The sequence below is a fragment of the Falco biarmicus genome, chromosome 1 (genome assembly GCF_023638135.1).
Source record: "Falco biarmicus isolate bFalBia1 chromosome 1, bFalBia1.pri, whole genome shotgun sequence".
NCBI classification, from domain to species: Eukaryota; Metazoa; Chordata; class Aves; order Falconiformes; family Falconidae; genus Falco; species Falco biarmicus.
In genome coordinates, this window is record NC_079288.1 from 68194139 (window position 1) to 68218923 (window position 24785).

Sequence of the window (24785 nt, forward strand, 5' to 3'; positions counted from 1 at the left end):
CGAGCGGAGCGGAGCAGCAGGGAACCGGGTGAGGTGAGCCGAGGTGAGCCGAGGTCAGGCAGGCGCGGCGCCCACTGCGCCTGCGCGCCCCCCCGCGCCCGGCCCCTCCCCTCCCCGCCTCGCCCCGCCCAGCCGGCCGCGGGCGGGCGGGCGCGCACGCGTGGAGGGCAGGCGGCGGGCCCGGGCTCGCCTCTCCGCCCGCCGCCGCCGCGCCGCGCCTGCGCCCTGGCGGGGCCCCGCGCGCGGGCCGGGGCGCTCCGGCTTGCAGTGCGCCTCGGCGCACGCGCGGTGGCGCGAGGCGCCGCGGCTGCCGGCGGTGGGCTCGGCGGCGCAGGCGCGGTGGCGGGGGACTCCCGGGCCCGGCTGCTGGCGCTGCCGCTGGAGGAGGCTCTGTGCCGGCGGCGGGCTCGGGGCAGCGCGCAGGGAGCGGCTTTCGCCGGGAGAGGTCGGGCGGGCAGCGGCCGCGCGCGGCCGGGTAAGGAGAGCGCCGCGGGGCGGGGCGGGCGGCTCCGCCGGGCCCGGCTGCGGCGGGGGGGGAAGGCGGGGGACGCCGCGGCGCGGGGCCGTTGAAGTTTGACAGCGCTGGCGGGTCCCCCGCCGCCGGGGCAGCGGCGGCCCGCGGGGAGGGCAGCGGCTGCCCTTGGGCAGGGCGCGGGCCGGGGCGGCCGCCGCCGGAGACGGGGGGCGCTCGCGGGGCACCCGCTAGGCCCGGTGACCCACTTTGCTCCTGTCACAACTCCCGGGCACGTTTGGAGTCCTGCCCGCCTGGCCCTGCGCCCGCCCGGGCCGCTCCCGCCCCCGCCGCCCGGGCTGCTCCCTGGCATCCCCCGCCGCCGGGCCGAGCCGTGCCGAGCCGAGCCGAGTCCCCGGCCCCTCGGCGGTGGGGCGGGCAGAGCCGCGGGCGGCGCCTCCCCCCGGGGCACGTCCGTCGCTCCCCTCCGTGGGGCGGCTCGTCTAGCGGGTGCCGGAGGGGCTCGCCCGGCCCCGCTGCCCCACGTGCGGGGGAGCTGCTCCGTGCAGCGCGGTGAGCGGGGAGGGTGTTTACCGGGCGGGCGGCCGCCGAGGGACCGCGGCGGCGGGTGCGGGCCCGGGCCCTCCCTGCGGCGGGACGGCGGTGCGGGGCCTCCGGCGGCGCCGAGTGCCGCTGCGGCAGGTGGGCTGGCGCTGCGGGGCTCAGTACGCACCACGCTGGATTATGTTTTTCGCTCCGATAACTTTATTGCCGTGCCTGCAGCGGGTTCATGCTGTTAAATGGAAGGATTTCTCAGTAGCTCCCGGTCCTCTCCCGGCTTACGTGCATCCTTGGGATCAGTGTGTCAGACACTCCGTGTGTGAAATATGACGAGCGAGGGGCTGGAAATCCGTGGCACTTCGGTTTTGTCTTTCTGTTAAGGTAGATTCGGATTCTCGGTTGGCTTCACTTTCAAATTCCTGGTACTTCAGGCCTGGATTTGAAATGTATTTTTCATGAGGAAGAGTGGCCGTGTACTAATCAAATGTATTTGTAGCAAGGTATTTTTATAAGGCCGTTGTGTTCATGTTTGTGTTAAAAGTTGACCTACTAAGGCACAAAGAAAGATACAGCTCTGGCTGGGGTATGAAGTGGCATGGAGAGGCTGATCGTAGAGCCTGATCCTCTGAATACTTAAAGTATTTTTTTTATTGTTTTTTTCCCTTTTATTTTATTACATGGCTTGACAGGCGGTGCTTTCGGGGGCAGTGTTGCACCCAGCTCGCACCTCTTTGCTGCCCCCCTCAGCTGCACCGGCACAAGGGTTCGTGGAACCCTGTCCCGTAATCGAGTTGGGGAAATGATCCAGGTTAAAATTAACTACCTTTTTTTTTTTTTTTTTTTTTTTCTTTTTTTAAATGCAGTTATATTTAACCCAGATCATTTCTCCGGGTGACAGGTGTGCCAGAAGGCAAGAGGATTGTTTAAGCAAATACTCTAATGGAAGAAGTACTTGAGAAATACACCTGGCAAAGTTCAGTATGAGCAGTTAGTTTTGTTTCACACTGTTCAGTCTTACAGGAATAAAATAAAATTGATTTTGTCTATACTTATCTGTGGGGTTTGGGCCATTATTTGAAATTAGACAGGATTTGACTGTTGTAATAGAGAAATTCTGCTTGACAGGACAAGTAACTGCATTTTTTTTCTTAATAAACTATTGATTTGCATACGTGTCCATTTAAGATACTTTCTCAAATGTGTTACAGAGACTGCTTTCAGATTACCAAACATTACGTATTTGGGGTAGGGTTTTTTTACTTGAATGTGAATGCTAGCGTTTTTAACATCTGAGAATTCTGTTGGTAAGGCAAGAGTTACCTCTTAAGAAACAGTCCAAACAGGAAAAAAATAACTCCTGGGTTGATATTTAATAGCTTAAGATGTCATTCAGCCATGTCTTGTTTTTTATTTCTTCCGCTTCATGTTCTTACATAGGAAAGTTTAATACACATAGGTAAAATAAAAGGATGTGAGGAAACAGAGAATGTTTTCTTTATTAATGCACTAAGGACCCCATAAACTGTATTGTAGCTAATTTTACTCTTTTTGTACTCCGTAATTTAAAAAATGAATGGTAATTATTTTAAGTTTAATTTATAGTATCGGGTAATTATCTTGTTAGTATAGAATTTCACTGAAGTCATGAATCTTCGTGGATGGATTGGTCTTGCTAAGGAAATTGCTGCTTTCAAGAGCTTTCAGCTTTGGCTATGTTTTTGCCCCTATTCTAAATCTGTGCAGAAAGTTGTAGTAGTACAGATACAGACCCCCACATTCCCCATGTGTTCTTTGTATGAAATGTTCTATATCAGTTTGAAAAGTTGTGAAATTTTTACTACAAATTATAGACTTGTGTTGAAAATAGTTGTGAATCAAAAATGCAGTTTGCTTCTCTAGGTAATTTCATCTTTGAAAACAGCTCCCTTCTTAGCTGTGCACCCCTTCAGGAGATATGTGTAGTTTGCTGTCTGAAGCCTCACAGCTTCAGCCTAATTTTGTAGATTGAAAACTTTGAATAGTTCTCCTCTTACAATAGAAAATCAGTACCCTAATACAGTTTTTAATACAAAACACACTATAATCAGGAAGAAATGGAATTACAGCTAAGGTGCCTTCCTTTTTATCATATTGTAATGAGTTAGTTTTTCTTGAGGAAAAGACTTTGGTAGATGTTTGAAGTAAGGAAAAATACATTTTAATGTTTCAGTATTTCTAAAGTACTAGTTTCCGTATGAATGCTAGAAATTGTAAAGGCCAGATGATAAAGCAGACCTAGAGATGTTTCCAAGGTTAGGTGGTATTAGTAGTTGGTTGTGTAGCAAAGACAATAGTAGCTGTTTCTGCCATTCTTACCTTCTATTTATTTGTTTTGCAAAGTATTTTGAGTTGGTTCACCCTGTAGAAAGCTGTACTGGCACTGCTGTAGGGGAGGCAGGAACAGGAGAGAGTCAACAGGCTGCTGGGAGAGCAGTAGCTGTTCTAAGGTAAATTTATCTCTGGAGGGGAAAAAAAATAATCAGTGGGACTACAGACAGACAGTGGCCAAACCATTCAGCTGTCTCTCTGATCTTCTACTAATACTGAATTATTATTAGTAGTATTGGTATTAGTATTTTGAATTTAGTGATCTTTCAGAATACAAAGAGGTGTAGGAAGCACACCTTCAGTCATGTAACAGAGTCTGAAATGAAAGATTCTAGTGTCTGAAATGTAACTTTGGCACAAGCAAATTTGGCCGTATCAGTTGGGAGGATATCTCACTCGCTTCTGTGGGTGATCCACCTGGGGAAAACAGTTTACTGCTGCAGTTGGTTGTTTTGTTAATTCAGTTAATGGGGATCTGTAATAATTTGAAACTGTTTGTTGGACATTTCCCCCATTCATTTGCTGCAGGAGTTAAAGATGTGAAACGCAAAATCAGAGAAGAGGAAGGAGACTCATGGTTAATGCAGCTGTGTGCTGCCCTGAAGGATGGAATTCTCAGCCCTTACTGTTGCCACAAAATTACTTTGTAATGCAAAAGCCACTTTAATTTTGGCATACCTCATGCCTGAGTGTTTAATTTTATAGTCTTAATATTCTCTTACCATACTGTTTGTGTATAATATAAATTCTTAATTATAGCCGCTTTCAGAATATATAATCATATATGTAAAAAGTTTCGGTGCTCTGCATTTGTCATATTTAGTATTATGTGGAAGCAACAAGGCTTCTCAGATTCTTTCAACACTTCAGCGTTATAACTTTGGACTCTTTCCAGTTGTTACATTTTGTCATTAAAATCACTGAATTAGTTTTCTTACTCTGCACTGATGATCTGAGGAGCATTGCTGAGTATATTATAAAATCATCATTAATAGTATTAATATTTTATTTAATATAGATCCTTAAAAATTAGATATACCCACAAAATTCAAGACCGATAAAGACTTATATTTAGAGGGTGAAGCTTATGAAGCTTAGTAGATACGATGGGCATTCCTCATCTTCGTGATAAAAATGTAGTCAAGTTAGGCATTAAGATGGCTACTTCAGTGCTTTGTCCTTAAAACTGTGTGTTTAATAATCTCAGCGTATGTGAGAAAGCTTCAGTTTTGCAGTTTATATCATTTTACCCATAATGACAGCCTGGTACCACAAGAGAAATGGCACTAGGCTATTATCCTTATGTTAAAACAGAAGAAAATTGTTCCTGCAGTAAGACAGCTCCATTCAAAGTGAATTTAAAAACAAGTATGTGTGGCCTTGTTCTCCTCTCGGAAGTTTTTGATGTATGTTAGTTTGGTGTATGGCCAGATCCATAAAATAATATAGAGGAGTCAAAACTATGTTTTAGATGAATTTTGGGTGTCTAGCCCCAAATAAAATTGTAGCCACATGTTGTTTAAATTTTATGGATCTCCTAGGTTTTCACTAGTAAAGTTTTCTAAACACCTTGAAGTTTTGTTCTCACTGAGCTCTTCCATAATCTTGTCGCAACTGAGCATCTTGGCATCTAAACCTGTTTACTATTCATAAATTAGGCAAGCTGTAAATTAGGCATTCATTTGTCCAAAGGCATGTTCAAACCACGCCTTGGGCACGCCTATGGGACTGGACTCGGACCAAAACCCTGTGGTGACTATCCCTTTTGTTCAGAAACACAAAAGAGGTGAGGAGGAAGAGGTTTTATTGATGGCTTCTTTAAAAAAAACCACAAAAGCAAACAACAAATCAGCAAAACCCCAAACCCTAAAAATCCATTTTTCCTTGCGTACAAGATGATTAAAGTCTAATTGGGCCAAAGAGAGATACTAGACCAGTTATTTTTTTGGAGAAAAAGGAATTGAGTACCTGTGTTTCTGGCCTATGCTCCGTAACCTATTTTGTATTTTATTGCATTTAAAATTTTAAATGCCATTAGGAGCTGGAAACCAGCACTTGTCCTCTTGTTTGGGTGCCCTTCTCTGTAGACAGGCAGGCACACTGCTGGTTCCGCCCTGTCCAGCAAAGCTTTGCTTTTTATTTTTTCTTCCATGTTCTGAAGATTGCCACTGAAATGAGAAGTTATGAGTTCATTCATCTTCCTAGTGCAGCATGGATTCTGCTGAGAGATTATGGTTTGAACCCCTTCTGGCAGAGTAGAGGCTGGCTTTCAGATTTCTCTGTTCCAGGTTACTGTGCTGTAACCCTGTGCTGCTGGGCAAAATAAGCGCACATCTTTTTCCTCCTGCTCGCATATTAAAGGGAATATATTACTCCTGTTTTATGGGAAGAGCTTACCTATATACATCAAGGACGAGGACCAGGATTGTGAGTACTAATCATACCTGTGTCCTAGGCCTTCAGAAACAGGTGAAGGCATAATAATTGTGTTCACTCGTTACTGTTATGGTTTGCATCTCTACTAACTTTTTCAGAAGTCTTGCTGAGTGATGCAACTCTCCCTGGCTTTAGTGCTTTAGAATTGCGGATCCCGTTGTATGAAATTCTCTTTTTGTGCCCTGCTGATAGTCTCTTCTAGTGAAGGCTATACTTTAGGATAGTATTGCCTATTACAGCCAGAGCAGGCAGGAGAACTTAATTAGTAACTCATGATGTGGTAGTGATGTTGTTGTGGGACACTTAGAAGGGAAGGAGTATCTGGGAATGGGCTGATCATTCAGCAGGATGTCTGAATTTTAAGTGCTTTGTAGTATGGTATAGTATTGCTAACAACATAATCTACAAGAGTTTTTAGGTTCAGCTCCACAAGTTTGTGAGTGTATTGCTCAGTTGCTTGCAGAAGGATGGTCTCAGATCCCATAAGCATCTCATAATCTGCTGAGCTGGTAGATACCCAGAAAGTTCCAGCATTTTCTTTTAAATACCATCGGAGCAAGTATTTGTGAACATACAGGAGGCAGGCTGGCCTGTTAAAAGTGGCTCTTGTAGGAGGGAAGAGGTTAATGTGTGAATTTCCTAGCATGTACGTTACAAATCTTGAAGAAAGACGTATTTTTACTTACTAAATTATTATCTTAGAGAATGTGATGTGTTAAGCTACCTAATAAAAAAAACCACTCAAATTGTATTAATATAGCTAATTTTATATTTCCAATTCTGAAAATGCTGGTGCTGTTGTAAATAAAACATAAATCACCATTTTTACATTTGACTAAAGTTTTTAATGACATAGTAAATATTAGTTTCTGGCATTTAAGAGCATTTGATGTTTGGTGGCTATTTCATTGCATATTTAATGTAATATCAGAGATTGGCTCTTGTATTTTGAGTTGTGGCTGTCACTGACGTGCACCCTGATAGAATAATATTCCATCAGTTTGATGGCTGCTGGTGAGGAGGTGGTTGTGAATTCTGAGAGGGTAAACGTCTACTGTTGTGGTAAGGTAGAAGTTTGTAGTTTTTCAGATGAATCAGGGTAGAGAAATGCCAAAGGTTTGGATTTTCATCAGTCATCTGAAAGCTTCAAGATATATTAGGGGAAAAACTGCCTTGTTACATGGAGCAGTCCTTAGTCCTCTAAAGGTATATTGGAAACCTAGGCATGAAGTTGTAAACTGTCAGAGAAATTGGAAAATGTTTTGCCAAAATCTGTGTATTTCCTTTGGCTCAGTAAACAATCAAGAAATTTTCTCCGTTAAAAAGCTGTAGGGAGTTGCCTTTTTTCCTTAAGCCTGATTCCCTAAGAAAACGTGATTTATGCTTTTTCCTTGTTTTCTCTCATCCTTTCCGTATGTATTCACCGATTGCTTTTGAAGTCATTGACCAATTGCAACCATGTTTGTAGGAGGGATAGAAATCTCAAAGAGTAATGTTCCCTCAGGTTTTGGGAAAATAGGCAAGCTGGGTAGAGAGAAATGTGTCACTACACACACACACCCACACACACACCCAGAGAGAGGGAGAGAATACAATGCCAGTTTGGCACTGACCTGTTTTTTTTTCCAGCACGTGCTGGGTCTGTGTTGGGTAGGAGAACAGGGGGTGGTTGTGCCAGCGGGGCTTGAGGAGACAGGCAGAACACTGGGGTGTTTTGGAAGGGGCTACAGGGACTGAGAATATCGTGCTGTGTCAGAGGGATGATGTGGCAGGAACTGGCTTCGGAGGGTGGGGGAAAGGGGAATAGTGCTATCAGGATTGTGCTTTACTGCCTGCTGAAGAGCTCGCTTGTTGATAAGCTGCTAAAAGATATTTTGACCCTTAACCAGGCAATTATTGTCCTGATCAGAATTACATGATAGTGTTTCATTGACTGGAGGGTTGCCTGACTCAGTTTGGTCTTTCTGAATTTATAATAGCTTTAAGCTGTGATTAAATTACTATTTTCCCATTGTTTCAGGGGGGAAATGGTTTTTATGTGCTTTTCTTTGACAAGACTAGAACTTAGACCTCACTTTCAGTAGTAAAGAGGAAAAGAAAGTATAACCTGAGCCTAAGAAATTGGACTTTTTCATTTAAAGGCCATCGCAAGTAAGTGCTTTTAATAGTGGAGAGATAAAACTGGAAGGGTGCTGTCTGAAATTGCTGTTTGTACCAGGTATTGTATGAAATATGTCCATTAATAGCCAAAAAATAGGATTTTTCTTTCAGCGTAATAACAAAAGGTAGTACCTCCCAAATGGGATTTCCTGTAAACCCATTCTTCTTTTAGTTGGATATGATGTATATAGTAGAATAGCTCATCTGGAGTTGTTAGTTGAAAAGCAGAAGGAGCTGGACTTGTGTCTAGAAGGACGTTTCTCTGGTTCTTTCCCATCTAGCATATATTTGCGTTACCTATGAATCATGATAAACAGTAGACTGAACTTTACCTCGTTATGTTGAATTTGTACAATTTTTACCAAGTCTTGGTGGAGAATTGTAGTGTGTGCTGCTGATAGGTTTAGAGAAATTTCTCATAGACTTAGTAATGGTAAAAGAAAAGAAAACTTCATTAGCTTGCTACTTTGTTTTCTGGAGAATTCCCTGCTCAATAGTGTCAAATATACTTTTCAAGCCTTCCATAACCAATACAATCTTCACAAATTTTATAGTACTCACAAATTTTAATTCATTAATTCTGAGTATTAAAATACTTCAGTTTTAAAATATCTGGACTGCAGAATAGTTAGGTGACTTTGGCTTGTGCTTATTTTAAAGTAGTTTTCATAGTAACAAATAGTCAAAAGGAAACCAGATTTTCCTCTGACTATGAGTAGAAAGCAAGTAGCAGCATGAATCACAGCTTCCAAGAACTGTCAGAATAGGAATGCAGATTCTCACACACACACACATACACTTTCCTCACTGTCAATTTTAATGTAGTAATGTGATTTAATAAAGTTTTTCTTGCCACCCACAGCAGCAACATTCCTTATATGTAATCAAGCTACTACTAGCAGTTGTGTGGTTGAGGACAAAACTAGAGTGTGGAATTAGTATGGTACTTCCAATGGTAATCTTGGCAATTTTGCTTACAATATGTTTTCTGAAAAAAATTCTTTTTTTTTTTTTCAAATACTGTACTTCAGGGTTTTTTCAAAATGTTTTTCCAACTCATAAGCATTACTTAAACATCTTGTGCTGCACTAAAGCTTTTCATGATGTTTCATAGATAATAAGATACCATTCCAGCCTTGAAGAGCTTGTGATCTGAATTTCACTGACATAGAAAATGAGGAGAATGACCTCAGAAAGGGGAGGACAAGGGTTCAAATGAATAAGTGAGTCATAGTGAGTGAATTAAACAGAGTAAGGTAGATCAGCAGGGAGAAAGATGAGAATATAGAAGCAAAAGACAGCATAAAGCAAGCCTGAATAGTACAAGGATTTGAAGGAAAAGAAGGGAAATGGTTTGTTTTGCAGGCTCTGGAAGGCATAGTAAAATCAGAAGAGTAGTCTGAATCAAGATGAAGAGTAACTAGAAGGTGTTAGGAAATGGGGCAGGAAAACATAGAAACTTAAAAATTATGTTGAGTGGTTTGGCTTTTATGAACAAAAAGATGAGACAGGAAAAGGACTTGAGATTGTGCTGGTTTGATTGGTTTTGCAGGTGAGTCAGGACACAAATTCTAGTGCTAAGAGGTTTTTTTAACCCCTTAAGAAGTGTAGCTGTCTCTGACTCACTTTTAAAGTGAGTGGCAAAACAACAGGCAGCTGTGCCTGAAAATTCAGTGTTGAGCATTCATGTTGCTCTGTCACTACCTTCTATTACACGCAGTTTTTGTGTAAGCTGGAGGACTTTTTGTGAGTTTCAGTGTAACTGACATGGAGCTATAGAAACTTTGAACATCAAAGACAATTGAAGCACTACCACTTTCAGTCAAAAGGATCACAATTTTTTTTCATTAAATAACTGAAATTGCTTTTCAAAGTTACTTCAGTTAAACTGGTACTACCTTTATATAGACAATTTGAACAAATTTATGGCTGATTTATATTGAGTAATGTTAATGTTTGTATTGCTGGCGTAAGAAACTAAAAATAATCTCTTACAAAATTGTATAGATTGTCCTTTAAAATGGCATCTAGATGCTTGTCTTGCCCCACAGATTATAGTTTGCCATTTCTTATCTATATACTGGTATTTGATTCAAAACTGGTTTCTAACATCAGAATATTTCATTGTATTGTATAGAAAGTAAATAAGAGAGGTAGGTTGTAATGGTCTACTTCTCTTTCCCTATTAGGCTTGTCCGGTAGACCACCTTCAAACATTACCCACCTTCTTCCCCAGCTTGACGCCACCTTCTTTCTGTGTTGTATGTACTGGGGGACAAGGTGGTAAAGAACAGGGGATTTGAAGTTCCTGGCTTTTGTTATCTTACGTCAAAGAAATCTGCCTGTCTTTGCATATGATGGAAGGAAATAGATTTGTGTATACCTTCAAGGATGTACTTTGCCACATGGGAGTGCTGGATAGAAAACATCAATAGTGATAAATAGCAGTAGTTTTCCCAGCAGGATTGTAGTCAGTGAGATTATATTACCAAATTGGTGCATGTGTATTTAAAAGACAGCACTGTATGTAGGAATACAGAATTTGTGTAGTAGATTGGAAGCTATTTCCTTGTGTAATAAGTAGGGTGTGTCTAGAAATCTCTATTGCTTAGTTAGCTTCTGCTCAGTACAGCTTACTGGAATTAGTTTTTCATTAGTGAGAGGAAGATGGTTGAGTCTTTCTGACGCTGTTGTTCTGCGAGAGTTTTACACTATGTTCTGAGGTAGATTTCTAAAGTTGTGTCTGTGTTTGAACCGTAATACACACAGAGTTAAGACTGATGTATTTACTCTCCAGAAATTTGCATGTTGTATTATTGCAAGGTCATAACACACCCCAAAGCAATTTTAATATAGTAATTGTAGTATTAATATTTTGTAGACAGTGTTAGAACTGTAACTTTAATGTCAACCGTTAGGCTGTTGCATTTGTCTCGCAGATTTGGATTTCAGGCAGAGCCACAGCTACGTAAAAGGTGGTATATGGTTGATTTTCAACTTCTTCATGTGTATTTACTTCATCATGTTGAATAGAGGAATTGGAAAATGAAATTGTGGACAGTTCAGGGATGGTAATAAAGTGACTGAAATGACAGGAGAGAAAACAGAGCAGCAATCAAGGGCTCACCTCTAAATGTTGTTTTGAATGGGTTCATCTTTATAAAACTGTGGGGGTTTTTTTGTTGTTGTTTTTCAGAAGACTGTGCCAAAGAAGACTTTTGCTCAGATGACATCACATTTGGACTACTAACGCTATCCACCCACTCTACCAAGGCGCAATGCATTTCTAGGTAATTTAAGTCAGTATTTAGATTTTGTTGCTACTAGGACAGTAATGCTTTAAACAGAGGTGTCTCTTATTCAACCTCAGGCAAGGTAGACGTTCCATTTCAATTTGAGATTGAAATTAATGTCATGTGGGGCCAAGAATAAACTTCAAATAAGCTTTTAATAAGCTTTCATCCTGTACACTGGAGCATGGAATGAAACAATTGAACTAACTGTACCTAAGCTGCCTTGGAAACTAGAAGAAAAAAACCAAAAAAACCAACCCCATGATGGCACTGTCCACAGCAGTGAAGTGTGCTAATGTGGCCCTGTGGTTTCTGGAGACTGAATTAATATCTCTCCTAGGGATGTGTTGCAGTGAATGAGCATATGTATTGCCATGCTTACAGCTTTTTTGGATGTGGGTTTCTTTTTTTTGTTTTGTTTTGTGTTTTTTTTACAGATGCTTTTGTTAAAGTGGAGATGGGCTTAATACCCCATTAATGTAAGAATATACAGAAAGCAACAGAATGCATCTTAATAGGCTCAAGTAACAGTATTCCTGTTCACATGTAGTTTTACTTGTGAAAACATTGTATCTCCCCTCTTCCTTGATTGGATACCATGTACTATCCAGCTGAAGATGGACCGGGAGATGCACAATTCCATCTTTGCAAGATTCATTCATTCCTTACCTTGTAGTAACGTTACTGATTGCTTTGCACATCCATGGTCACACAGAGAAGCAGAAAACAGGCAGGGTACTTTGTTTAAGGTTCACCTCATGAGTGGCTGAGGGGTTTTGATTTGACATATCATGAGTATCACAGCCATGGCACTCTGTAGCCTCCATGTATGTGTTTATGTGCTTTTTCTTTCTATGTAGATGTTATTGTTAATTTTTTTCAGATGTTCTCATTTTTTGACTGAGTCAGAAAAACCTGAGAAACTGACCTATTTAAGTAGATCTGACATTGTGCCCATCTTGCTGAAACTGGATTATTTTGTCTTGCTGGCAGAAAGCCTTTCTGTATTCCTAATGGTTTATCGTGCATTGGAGATGTTTGGTCATGCATGAAGTTTGGTCGTGAATGGAGTTCCAGGTAGCAGTGCTTGTAGTTAATGATGCTTGACACTTTCTATTCTAAGACCCTGGTTTTAGTTGTTTGTAGTTAGCAAGACTTATTGAGCAGTAATTCTTTGCATTATGTATCTGCTACAGCTAAAACTATATCAAAAGTCAGCCTGCATCTGAGAATGAGATGAGGGGGAGGAACGTACTGTTCTCTTGATTCAAAATGCAGTGCAAATCTTACCACTGAAAAGATGAAGCACCTGCGTATGTTAGAGCAAGCACTCATTTTAGGAGAAAACCTAAACTGTTACACAGCACTATCAGGCTATTTATTTTTTTTTGTTCCATCCCAAACTCTTGCATTAGGCGGCATGATAGAATTCTGGAAATACGGCTTGTACCAGTTCAATGATTTGTCTAAATCCATTTCATCTATCCAAATCGGATGAGGTAGATATATTCCAAATCCTTTTAGTCATAACCAGACAGAGCTACTGAGCATGTTCTAGCTGGACTGTGAGAAGTAAACAGGCCTAATCTCCTCCATTGCATTTAATGTCAAGTACAAACACTGAGTAAGGAGACTCACTTTGCACTCCTTGTGCTTTTCCTTAACCCTGTCCCCAACCTGCTGTTGATTCTGTCCTTCAAATGCTGCTTCAGTAATATATTTCCGTAACTGTTGTGCATTTTTGATTCAACTTTTCTGTATTATTTGATTTTTCTTCTTTTTTGCTGCTCTTGTGCTCAGAACAGATCATAGTAAAATATTGTTTTGAACAGTGCATACTGTGTGGTTAAAAGTGACAAAAGACTTCTTTCTGAGCAGCCTGAAAACTTACATATGCTGTATATCTTTGGTGTTGCTTTTCAAGTAACCATTTTAGACCATGAGGACCTGCTTTGTTTTATAAAGAATTTGTGTTTTCCAGGTTGTACTTCTGTGTTCTTTACTGCTTGTGTCTCTGTGGGCTGTTTTCCTTCATCTTTACGTTTTCATTAGTCCTTTTGGGTTTATTCCTCAGTGCTTTTTTTTTTTAACTTTTGCTGAAAATCCTCAGTTTAAAACTGTTCTTAAGTTGCAGAAATTTTGTATTTACTTATATAAAAACATTTTCCCACACATATTTTTTCTTAATGTTTTTCGTAGAAGCATGAAAAGCAAATAACTAGAGAGAAAATACTTTTGACACTGATTTGGAGAAATAGAAGAGAGATTTGAAAGTTGTACCCTTTATCACTGACTTGTGTGCATGTGTGAGTGCTTGCAGCAGTGCCTTTGTGCTTCTCTGGAAGCGTGCCCATGTCACTAGTTGTGCAAAAACACATTTACTCAGGAGAACAGTGAAGTCAAACTATTCTCTAACTCAGATTTGTTTTTATACACCTGCTGTAGAAGTGCAATGAGTAAGGAATAGCAGCAGCACAATCAGAACCCATCCACAAGGAATGGGAAACATAGTATTGTAGAGCAGTTGGTTATTTTGCTCATAATCATTGGGGCTGCTCTGCCCGTAAGAGTGAAGAAAAACTGAAGCTCATTAAATTAAAATTTGTTAAATAGGGTATGGAGAGCTAATGATCTGAAAATCGTCTCTTGGATCCTAACTGAGATTTAAGGGAAAAAGAGAGATTGTTTCTGAGCAAGCCTAAGAGATTACCCTAGGTTTTTACATTTGGATCAGAGGAGTTGGTTTAAATTAATGACATGCAGTGGTAGAGTTCACCGAAACACAGGTATGCCCTCGGCCAGGCAGTGAGGAGAGAGAGAGATGCTGCGTGGGAGAAATCAGTGCCCTGTTTGTCTAAAGATTCAAATTATGAAAGAAATGAAGACAGACTTACAAGACAGGCTGGAGACTTCTATTTCCACTTTTGCTGAAACTAGAATTTATATTGTGGAGGATGATCTTAATATTTCCACCCCTCTCATTTGCTTATTATAGGACTGCACTGAACTTCCTTTTCAAATATTTTGGGGTTTTTGTGTTGAAGTGACCCAAGAGCATCTGGTGTTCATGAGTTACAGGAAGATGGAATCTGTGTTTAGTATAGGAGTAAATTGAATGATTTATTGTTTCTTAGATTTTCATGGATTAAAAATGTAGTATTGAATTCATATTAAAATTATGTAATTGCATCATAGGATTTTAAAAAAAATCAGTGGAATAAGTTGTGGTGAAATTGTTGCTAACTTTTTTTTTTGTTATTAAAACCAGAATTACTTACAAACACTGGATTTTGCTTTTGAGCCCAGGTCCACGCAGAAGGAGGCTTCTGAAATTAAAAGGATTGTCGTTATAGTTAAATTTTTCAATTTATGTATATGTGAAATTTTGTATAGCGTTATTTTGTGGCTTGTTTTTGTGTTTTTCTTAAAGAACAATTTTTCTTTGGGAATCGTTTTAAAGAAATCTGATTTTCATCTAAATTTTAGGAAATGCAGAGTGAAGCCCCTTCTTTCATTTGCAAAAACCTCCTGGAAAATTACTTGGATATTGTATATTGAATGTCAGTGAAACTAGGTGAGTCTCTGAATATTTTAATTATTCTAAGCAACTAATGAGTTAATCATGTGTGACAAAATCCTGTTTATGACTTAAGAGAAACTGGCATTTAACCTAAAATCCAGAAGATTATATTATTATATAAACAAATGACATAGCTCAGAAAGGCGGGGGGGGGGGGGCGGGGAAAGGCAAAGATTAAGCAATATGTTCCTGGCTTTAATCCTAAGGTAAAAAGCTGTGTATGTGCCAAATATATTTTTGTCTAGTGTTTTTGTAATGAAATTCTTCCATAACATAAGTTGCTTGATTGGTTTCCCTTAGCATTTCGGTGTTCTGTGTTTCTGTGGGTGTACTCTGAGATGACGTTTAGAACTGGGCTAATTTCAGTCTTACAGTAGACTAATATTCCTGTGTCATTAATCTGATTTTTCTCAGTTCACATAGTTGCTTAGCACTGGATTTAGAGATCAATTTGAATGATTGAAGCAAACACATGTTCATCTTTAACTCTTCTAAATTTTGAGTTAGGGCAGGTTAAATCATGGAGGTGGTGCTTCCATACATGCCTGTCTCAGTCTGCACCATCTGAATTTCTAAAGAAAAAACAACACTGACAGCTCTGTCTTAAAGTTCAGAGATGCTGGAATATTCAGTTTTCTCTTGCTGTATTTAATATCACAGGTAATAGGAGGGAATTAAATAAATAGGGAGAAAAAATCTGAAATAAATAAGGAGGAAATAAGAAAAGGGGTGAAATATTTAAAGGCGGGGAGGACGTGAAAGATGGAGTGAAGAAACAAAAGAAGGGGAGAAGAGAAATGAAGCTAAAGTGATAGGGATATCCATTTTTATGTATTCTGCTGAATTCTGGCATAGGGTAAATAAATGCTTTTTGTGGTAGCTGGTAGATTGCCATGTACCATGATGTTTCTCTCTTTTTTTTTTTTTTTTTTTTTTTTTTATTGTGGTGAGGCATTATAAAGAAAAGCTTACATGAATTTTCTAGAGTCTTTCAGTACCCTTAAGTATTCTGTTTTGGGACATGACACCTATTTTGGTTAGTCTGGTTTGGAAAGATAGGATGTAATTCCAGTGTATGTGTTTTGATTTGTGTCATTAATACCGTTTTGGATAAAATCTCTCGATTATCTCCCCTTACCACATACTTGATCAGGGTGTTCAAACTACGTTTGTTTCCCAGAAAACTGGGAAATTCTATTCTAAAAAAGTTCTGCTGCAGGTGCAAAGTGCTCTTCTGTCCCTACTGGCAACATGCAGGTCTGAATCAGTTATTAAATCCCTGGCAAACTTTGAATGGCCTGTGAGGTGGTGACGTTTGCTTCTGGAGAACAGGTGAAATCTGATCCAAGATAAACCCTCTTGAACAGCTAGCATGGGAGTGTCAGCACCAGCTGCTTTGATGTACTGATCCATTTCTGCTATTGCAGATGACTTGCTAATAGAGACATAGCCAAAATTTTTCACTTTGGTTTTAGGTTAGTAGATGAGGGCAATGAACATCTGTGATATGTATCTGTTTTACAAATCCAGCTGTGCTAATATCTACAGCTTTCAAAGTGGCAGAATGTTCTTTGCAACTATTATTAATACAAACTGTCAAGGAAACAAATAAATACAAGTGACAGTGAATCAAATTATTAAATCATAACTGCCTTTTGAAATTCTGATCGCTTAGTCTGTTTTACTTCTGTGCTTATATTCCTAAATCATTGCAAACAGGAGTCTTCTGATTTCTTTCAATTCATAATTTTTATATAGAATTCTAAAATTTGTATACTTCCCATCCCAAATATTTTGCTTGAGCTGCTCATCTGCATTGAAAAATCCCCAAGTCCAGTGTTTTATTGCACTTGGTGTTTTGGTTTTTTTTGCACATTATTAAGTAGGAGCAAGACAAAAAATGGAAAAGCGATGATCTTCACCGATGTTTCCAGTTATTGCCATCTTTCTCTGCACTGAGCTGTCTTGAGTCAAGATAGACCTGGCCCAGACTGAGTTCCTCAGTTTGACTTTGTAGATGGTAGTTGTTAAGGTTTTGAAAGTTTTAAGTAATATTTGGTTGCCAGTGTTAAATCACTGTATCTTGAAGTAACAGTTGCAAGAGTTCTCCCTATCTGTCCCATATAATTTGAAGTTCAGAGATTTCCAGTAATTTTGCATGCTTACTGCTAGTGTAACATCCCACATGCCAAAGCCAATGATTAGGACTAAACTTGGTTATCTTTCCTGTTTATTAGGTCTCTGCAGAATCTAGGCCTTAGCTTTCAGCATTTTTTCCAGAAAATTTCCAAGATTCAAGTAAGATTCCTATTGATAGGGACATTAAAACAACCACCCTTCAATATAATCCTTCAAAAAAAAAAAAATCTAAGTTTGTAGCAGCACATGTATCAGCAGCATTTTGGAGAACTTGAATAAAAAAGAAAGCCAGTTATTTTTTTCAAACAGTTATTTGCAACATTATTTAAATTGTTTTTATACAGTCTATCCCCTCATGTTTTAACTAGCATAAACATATAAAAGTTAGCATATCTTATTTTCCTAGGCTTAAGCATCTTTCCATTCAATTTGTATAATCCTTTCTAAAAGAGTGATTATTACAGCCACGTGTGTATGTGGCATTTTAGCTAAGGGGAGTGATTGAGTCACCACCCCTGGAGGAATTTAAAAGACATGTAGATGTGGTGCTTGGAGACATGGTTTAGTGGTGGACTTGGCAGTGCTGGGTTGACAGTTGGATTTGCTCTTAAAGGTCTTTTCCAACCTGAATGATTTGATTCTATTCTAAAAAAACATTGCATTAAGTAAAAATCAAAATTTAGTATTTAGATGCTTCATATAGCAACTTTGGGAGGAGGCCTCATTGAGGAAGGTGCAAGCCTCAATTTAAAATGAAGAAAAATGTTGAGTCAAAACATGGAAATTGTAAGTAAAAATTAAGTTGTACAAAAGAAATTGTAACTCTTCTTTATGAAGAGTCCTCATAATTTTAAGTAATCTTGTCTTATGAATATTGCACTTTTATGTTGAAGTGTGTGCTTCATTCTCTGTTTGCATATTTGTTAATGTGTTAGGCATCAACTAAACTGTTTCAAGCCTTAATGTATGCTTAAATACAATACAGCTTTTTTCATTAGCCTGTTAGCATGTGACCTCAACATACAATTTATATTTGTTTTAAGACTTCCTGTGAATATTGATAGCTTTTGGAATCCCATTCCTCAATACTGGTGTTAAATAGCAAGACCCTAGGTCATTGAAACTATGTTCACAATGTTCTGAGCAGAAGAGAATTGCTGTTGAAAGTAAAACTTGATTATAGTTTTACTTTTTCATAACTGATATATTAACTGAAAGTTGGAATAGCTCTAATGACTTCATAAATACCTTCTTAATGTTACTTTTCAGGACTTTTGCTGAATGATCTAAGTCAGATTCTGTTAACAAAGTGGGAAAAGAGCCTATAAGGCATGGATTACCATGTTTGCTTTCATTTAAAATATTGTAAAATACATCTCGTGCAACTTTATTTTTAAATAGGTCCTACTTGCTCGTTGAGATGGAAGCCTTTTAAGCAGTGCTAATTTTAGCATCTTCAGTAACAATCTGGAAGGAAAGGTTCTAAATGTTTGCAAATAAAATATGGTGATACTAATTTGGGACGTGTTGAGAACTTAAGAATGCAGTGGAGGCTTTGAGGGGCAAAGAGTATGCATACAGAGACATGAGTTTTGGTAGATAATGTGGCCTGATAATTCTGTGGAAGTAAAGCTTGAGAAATGGTAGAAGAGAAAAAGAAAAAAGCTGAGAAAAGTTTAAAGTTACGTAAACGTAGTGACTATGGTCCCAAGTAGTTGATATCATTTTTGTAATATGATTTTGTGTTGAGTGTTGTAGATGGTAAAAAGGACTAATAGTTCTTATATAAATAAATTTGATGACTCATTTGAAACTTTTATTTAAAGTTTATATGGAAGTATCAGGCCAGAATCTGAATTTCCAAAAATACAAAAAGGAGCTGAATTTGTGATCCTTTTTCCCCCCATAACCTAATCTTGAAGATTCTTCTCTCAAATACGGTAGCAGCAAAGCTTAAAAAAGATTGGCTTAGAAATTCTTCAGTTACATTCAGTGTTTTATGTCTTTTAATCAATGTCATGATCTTAAAATATTTTTGAAAGAGCTGGGGGAATGGGAAATAATTGGCAGAATTTTTGCCATGAGTGTTGAATTAGTCTGCAAGGTTCTGAAAGTCTTTATTACAGAAATTCCCAGTGCTTGAAGAGTAATATTGTGTCATAATTGATCAACTTAATTTACATTTAAATTGACTGGACCCAACATTTTGAAGGTCGTACTGATCTATGGGAACAAGGTATTTGTTGGTCGTCTTTAGCTGCTTCTCTGGTGACCCTCAGGTGGTGAATTCAGTAGGTTTTCTGGAGTTGCTTAGTCAGCACAAGCCCTGAAAGTTTCTTCTCATGTCAGTAGCAAGCCGCAAAGGAGGAAAGCATGCTGCTGCTCCTCAGGAGAATGAAGAAAGAATGCTTGCAAATTTGATATCTACATAAAATGACAATGTTTTGGAAACACAGAATGCTAAAAGACAGTTGGTTAAATATTACAGTGCTACTTCAAACTATGGCTTTCCTTTCAACAGTGTTTACTGAACATTCAGAAATTCCGTTGTGTTCAGTGCTCTCATATTTGAATGCTTAAGTAAAGGTGGTGTTCTTTGTTTATTTCCATTTATATAAGAATATATATGCAGAATAATTACAGTAAAATTACATTAAATTTAGAGTTGACTTTATGTGCTTTTTTCTCTTGATGCATTGCTGTTTCTGCAGAGTTCATGCAATGCTGTCCCTCTTGCTAAAATAATGCACCATCTTTCCAGCCTCAGCAAGTCCAATTATTGACTAAATATTGGATGATGTTCCATTTCCTTTTGATTCTTGCTTATAGCAGGGTGGCAAAATGATATCTAACGTCTATCCCCAAAGTGGTTGCAACAAGCTTTGCAAAGAGTTTCCAGGAACAAGAAAACTAAAGGTGTTCTGCCTTAGTTTTGTCCGTTCTTTAGCTGAGACAACAGTTAAGACATTTCCTCTCTGTACCAATTACAAAATTTTATTTTGTTTTGTTTTTTCCCTTTCCTGTTAAGGCACTTCCTGCCTATGTAATATGAAGGACTTGTCCTATATCTCAGGTTTTGCAATCACTGTAATTCCAGTTGAGGCTGGATTGTTACATTGAAAGTTAATTGCAAGAGTAACTGTAGTGTTTGGTTTAATGAAATTAAGTAGTGCAATGCAGGGGTTTGTAATTCCATAACAGTAGTGTTGAGTTTTCATATAATGTGTAAACTTGCTTTTTCTGTAACAGGTAGTTGTATTGGGGGAAAAACTGAAGGAGCTACTGGCAGACACCAGAAATTAGAAAAGTAAGTCTTTACTTTTGTTAAATCTTGTTAATCTTATGAACATAACAGTAAGCATGCTAATACAGAAGTGTATTTTGCCACATCTTTTTTTAATACACTGAAGTTAGCATCCCCTAGCATTTCCCTTGTTTTATTTTTTTTGTTGTTCTGTTTTTCTACTACCTCATTCTTTCTTCTGTTATCATTTTCTGGTCCTCAGGATGATGTGCAGGACTTCTACATGAAAGGGGTTGGGGGAGGCAGGAAGAGGAGCTGCTTGTTTGTTAATATGTGACTTGGACTGTGCTTCAGTGTTGGAGCTTAAAATGTTCCTACTCTCTCATTTTATGGAAATGTGAATTCTCACTTCTTTCCTTTTGAAGACGCTTTCCAGTGAAATGCACTGCGTATTCCATTCTTCAGGCAGTCAAACAGTCCACTCTTGACAAAAGATTTACAGAGTAATTTAGCTGTGCATGAGTCACCCGTGCTGGGAAATCTAAGCATCAGAAGCACTTCCACAGCTGCACAAATCGAGGATTGTGCAATCAACTTGGAAGAAAAAAATTATGCTTATCGCTAAATATTTTTATAGTGTTTTATTTCCATGTTTGCATTTCTACATTAGATGGATAATTAAGCTTCAGAGTAAATATTAACTTTCTGAAACACCTGTCACTTGTTCTTGGACATTGCTGTTCACAACTGTCCTAATCTTTTTATATAGGTCCATTTGGTACACTTGTACAATTCTAACTAAGAGTTGCAAATGGCTGCTGCTGGTATAAATCATTCTTTCATTAAATTTTCTTAGTTTCATATTGTTAATCTAGGTGAATGCCCTTGTACAAGTATCCATACAGAGTATCATCTTAAAACAGTCACAGTTCATGCTAATTAACATGGTACTTAATAAGTATGTTAACTACTTAGCAACACATCAGGTATATATACTGCTGTGCTTTTACATTTTGCTTGAGTTTCCCATTGACTTTAAAGCTGAGTTCTGGGTTTGTCTTCATATTCCAAACCTGATCCATGAGTCTGGATCAATGTATATAAACCTCATTCTGTCCAGAAATTTCATTTTTTACAGGTTGCCACATGAGATGCAGCAATGCATGGGAGAGTACAGATATTTCATTTAAATATGAAGCAGACTTCTCGAGTAGTAGCTACAATGCTGCTCTTTGACAACAAATTTGAATCTCATTTTTCTCAGTTTTGTTCTCTGGTTGTAATTTAACACATGGTGTTAGGTCAGCATGAAATGGCATTGTTGCCAAAAGCTGTCTAACCTGGTGATTCACTGCTTCCCCTTCCCTTGTGCCAACACAGCTTTTGAGCAGCCATATGGTGAAACAAATGCAGTTGATTTAGCTGAATGAAACAATATTTGGGTTAGTTTTAGGCTGGACCAATTTTCAGCTGTGTTGACTGTGTGATTACAGATACTGATGGTAGCAGAAGAGAGGGAGTTTAATATGGGTGTGGAAATGAGTGGTCAAAGTAATGATCACAGGCTAACATGAAAACTTTTGTTTGACCAAGGAGTTTGGTAAAAGTGCTTACAAATGTAAGTAACTGTTAGGCTATGAAGTAGTAGAATCTGTATCCTAGCGTCTGTAGCCATATATGTATGTAGACCTGCATCATCTCTTATATATTGATCTTGCTATCCTACATGTCTAATTCTTTTACCTGTGGACTGATTCAGAGGAAGTACTTGGTCTGTTTCTCCTGCATTCTAGGTGAGTACCCTGTCCATGAGTTAGGAATAAGTTTTTGTCTCCTGTTTAAAAAAAAACAACCAACAAAAAAACAAAACTTGAGTTCATTTCATTAGGATGGCTGGCATGGCATTCTGCTTTCCCTCTGCCTCCTCCACCCCTTTTTAATGTGTGCATAACTGAGAAGCGATAAGATGTTTCTGAATGTGCTAGGTAATGGTATCTTAAAGGAATTAAGCTGTTGATATGAAATACGTGGTTGCCCCTTAAAAGGTAAAGTGAATTATAAATCAAACAAAACTGATTTAAGGCCTATAGCTATATGATTAAGTTTCTCCTAAATAGACTGTAAAGGCATTGGGTGCAGAAATAACTTGCATAACTTAACTTCTTACAGGCTGTATTGGACATTTGTTGACGACTTGGATTTCTGACGATTTTAGAATGCAATAGTGAGAACAAAACAAGAAATTGTGACTGAAGGTTTTTCTAGATTAGTCAGTACTGTATGTAAAAGGTATTAGTGTTCATTTGGATATAAAAACCGATAAATCTTCATTGAGCAGATTTTTCTGGTCTAGGATAGAGTTTTGGAAAGAGTCATTTGTATGAATTTAAAAAACAGCTTTGTAGGTACCTTTTCTACCTTGCAACACACATGCGTACTAACTGGTTAAGGTGCTCACCTAGTATGTAGCTTCATGTTTTTCTGCAAGATTAATTGTAGTGGAGAACTGAGTGTTGTTGTAGTAATAATAATTGTAAAGCCTCCTTTTCTAAATTTAAAAATGAGTTTATATCAACACTCAGCAGAAATTTTTTTATGGAATGGAAGAAGAATTTACCTTGCTTTGAATGTGTAATAATTGCATCTGTTGAATTTGATAATGAATTTTCTCCAGGACAGTTTTCAAAAGTTAGTTTACTTTCTGTATCTAGACATTCTTCCCTCTTATTATTGGGGTGGATGAAAGGCAATGTTTAACACTCTTATGTGTCTCATAATTTTCATGAATAGTTTACAGTGTAGGAATAAAGTGTTTAATAAATTTTTCCTCTTTGGTTAGCTTTATTAGTATTCTTGGCATTATTTATGCTCTGAGGAAAGTGTGACAATCAATTTTAGACAAATTGTTTAAACTAGCATCCGTATCTGATCTAAAACATTTAAAATTTCTAATGCTCTGTTTCATTAATATGCATATTTGTAATTGGATAAATAATTTCAAAGTGTTGTTAACTCCAGGATAGATATCTTGGTACACTGTTTTAAATTTTTTTCCTTTAATTTCTGTTAATATTGAGAAATTATCGATTTTTTTTTTTTTTTTTTTTTTTTTTTGGTCTGGTAACTGTTCTGTTGAAAGTCATTATTTTGTGTGTAGTAGATAATTTTCAGGGATAATTGGTAATATTTGGTGGGAATTTAAACTTTTGAGCATATGTGTGGCATTTTTTCTCCTTTTGAACTTCTGAAAAAACTTTTGTTCTTGGCTCTGTTTAAGAGGCTGGAAGAAGGATGCTGGGATTTTACTTGTTCATTGTAAAATATACCAAGTTTAGATGCCTCCATTGAGAGACTAGCAGACTCTCCAGATTCTACTCAACGTGTAACGCTTTTTCCATAGCACAGTGAGCATTAATTGAGGATCTGTTCTTGAGCTGGCTGGCTGCAGGTCCCATTAAAGGAAGTGGAGATTTAGAGACGTGAACGTTTTCACTTTTGAATTGTAACACCGACAGGCTAGCTTATCTTGATTAAAAGTCATGCTGTGAAGTACTGCTTTTTTTGTTAAGTCCCTCAGCCGTGCCAATTTTCAAAGGTACATGAAGTCACACTTTTTTACTAAGAGCATGATAATAAAGACTGTATTTAAAACTGTGATATGTGGATTCTTTTGGACACATCATTTCACAAATCTGCTTCGGTGTGTTGCCAGAGCTGAAGGGGTGCACACCTCCAGTGGGAGCCAAGGGAAGGGTGGCAAGAAGGAGGCTGGAGCTTTATAACAACTGGTGCAAGTGGAATCAGTAACATGTAGCCACAGTCTTTCTCTTGTACAGGCTAGTGGCACACAGCATTTACCAGCATTATCTCTGCCACACTTTACAGCTTTGTTATTGAAGGAGAGGTATCTCCAGTAAGGAGCTGTGAATACGAAGGACTGAGAAAATACTTCAAAGGAGAATATGGAAGAATAGCAGTTGTTTCTGATGGCCATGTCATTAAACACTGTCTTTTGAATTTATCTTATAAACTTAGCTAGGTCTGTACTATTTTTTTGTTTTCCTTTATGATTTTCTGAGAAAGGGAGTGTCCTCACTAACAAACTCTGAAAATCAGTATTCTAATCACTTTGTTAACAATTTGAAGGGGACACATACTCAACACCTCAGGTATCTCCAAGTGTAGTTAATTCGGATCTTAGAAGGCAAAGTTAATACAGGCAACCTGGAAAGTGATGGAGGGGAGAAAAGCCTGGTAAGTGCTTCAGCACCCCAAAGCCAAGGACCAGTTATTAGAAGCCTGGCAATTTGCTGAGTACTTTCCTGGGATGGGCAGCCAGGCTCAGGGAAGAGCCCAGATGGCCAGCAAGTTCCTGATGAGGAGGCAGGTCTGAGGAAAAGTCAGAAAGAAATGGGTGAGTCACAGGCCAGATCAGTGGGTTATATGGCTGGGCAGCAGTGTAGCCCAGGCGAAGAGTCTGAGGCTTCTTACGGCTTTCTTGCACATACCTTTACTGTAGTCTGAACCAAGATGGGAGTGCTGCACTGTGTCGGG

At 38.9% G+C, this 24785-nt stretch overlaps 1 protein-coding gene across 5 annotated transcripts in view; it reads left to right on the forward strand.

Moving 5' to 3' along the window:
• The first annotated feature begins 301 nt into the window (after positions 1-301).
• The window catches only part of CLOCK (clock circadian regulator), a 68272-nt gene continuing 43788 nt past the window's right edge, over positions 302-24785 (forward strand). Inside the window, exons 1-4 of one of the 5 annotated variants that reach the window (XM_056332300.1) lie at positions 302-475; positions 11172-11265; positions 14755-14842; positions 20237-20294. The gene's annotated coding sequence lies outside the window, so the exon portion shown is untranslated. Of the gene's footprint in view, positions 476-1225; positions 1394-3481; positions 3499-11171; positions 11266-14754; positions 14843-20236; positions 20295-24785 lie in introns of those variants that run through there. The other 4 variants (XM_056332266.1, XM_056332274.1, XM_056332282.1 and 1 more) reach the window with 4 other exon arrangements.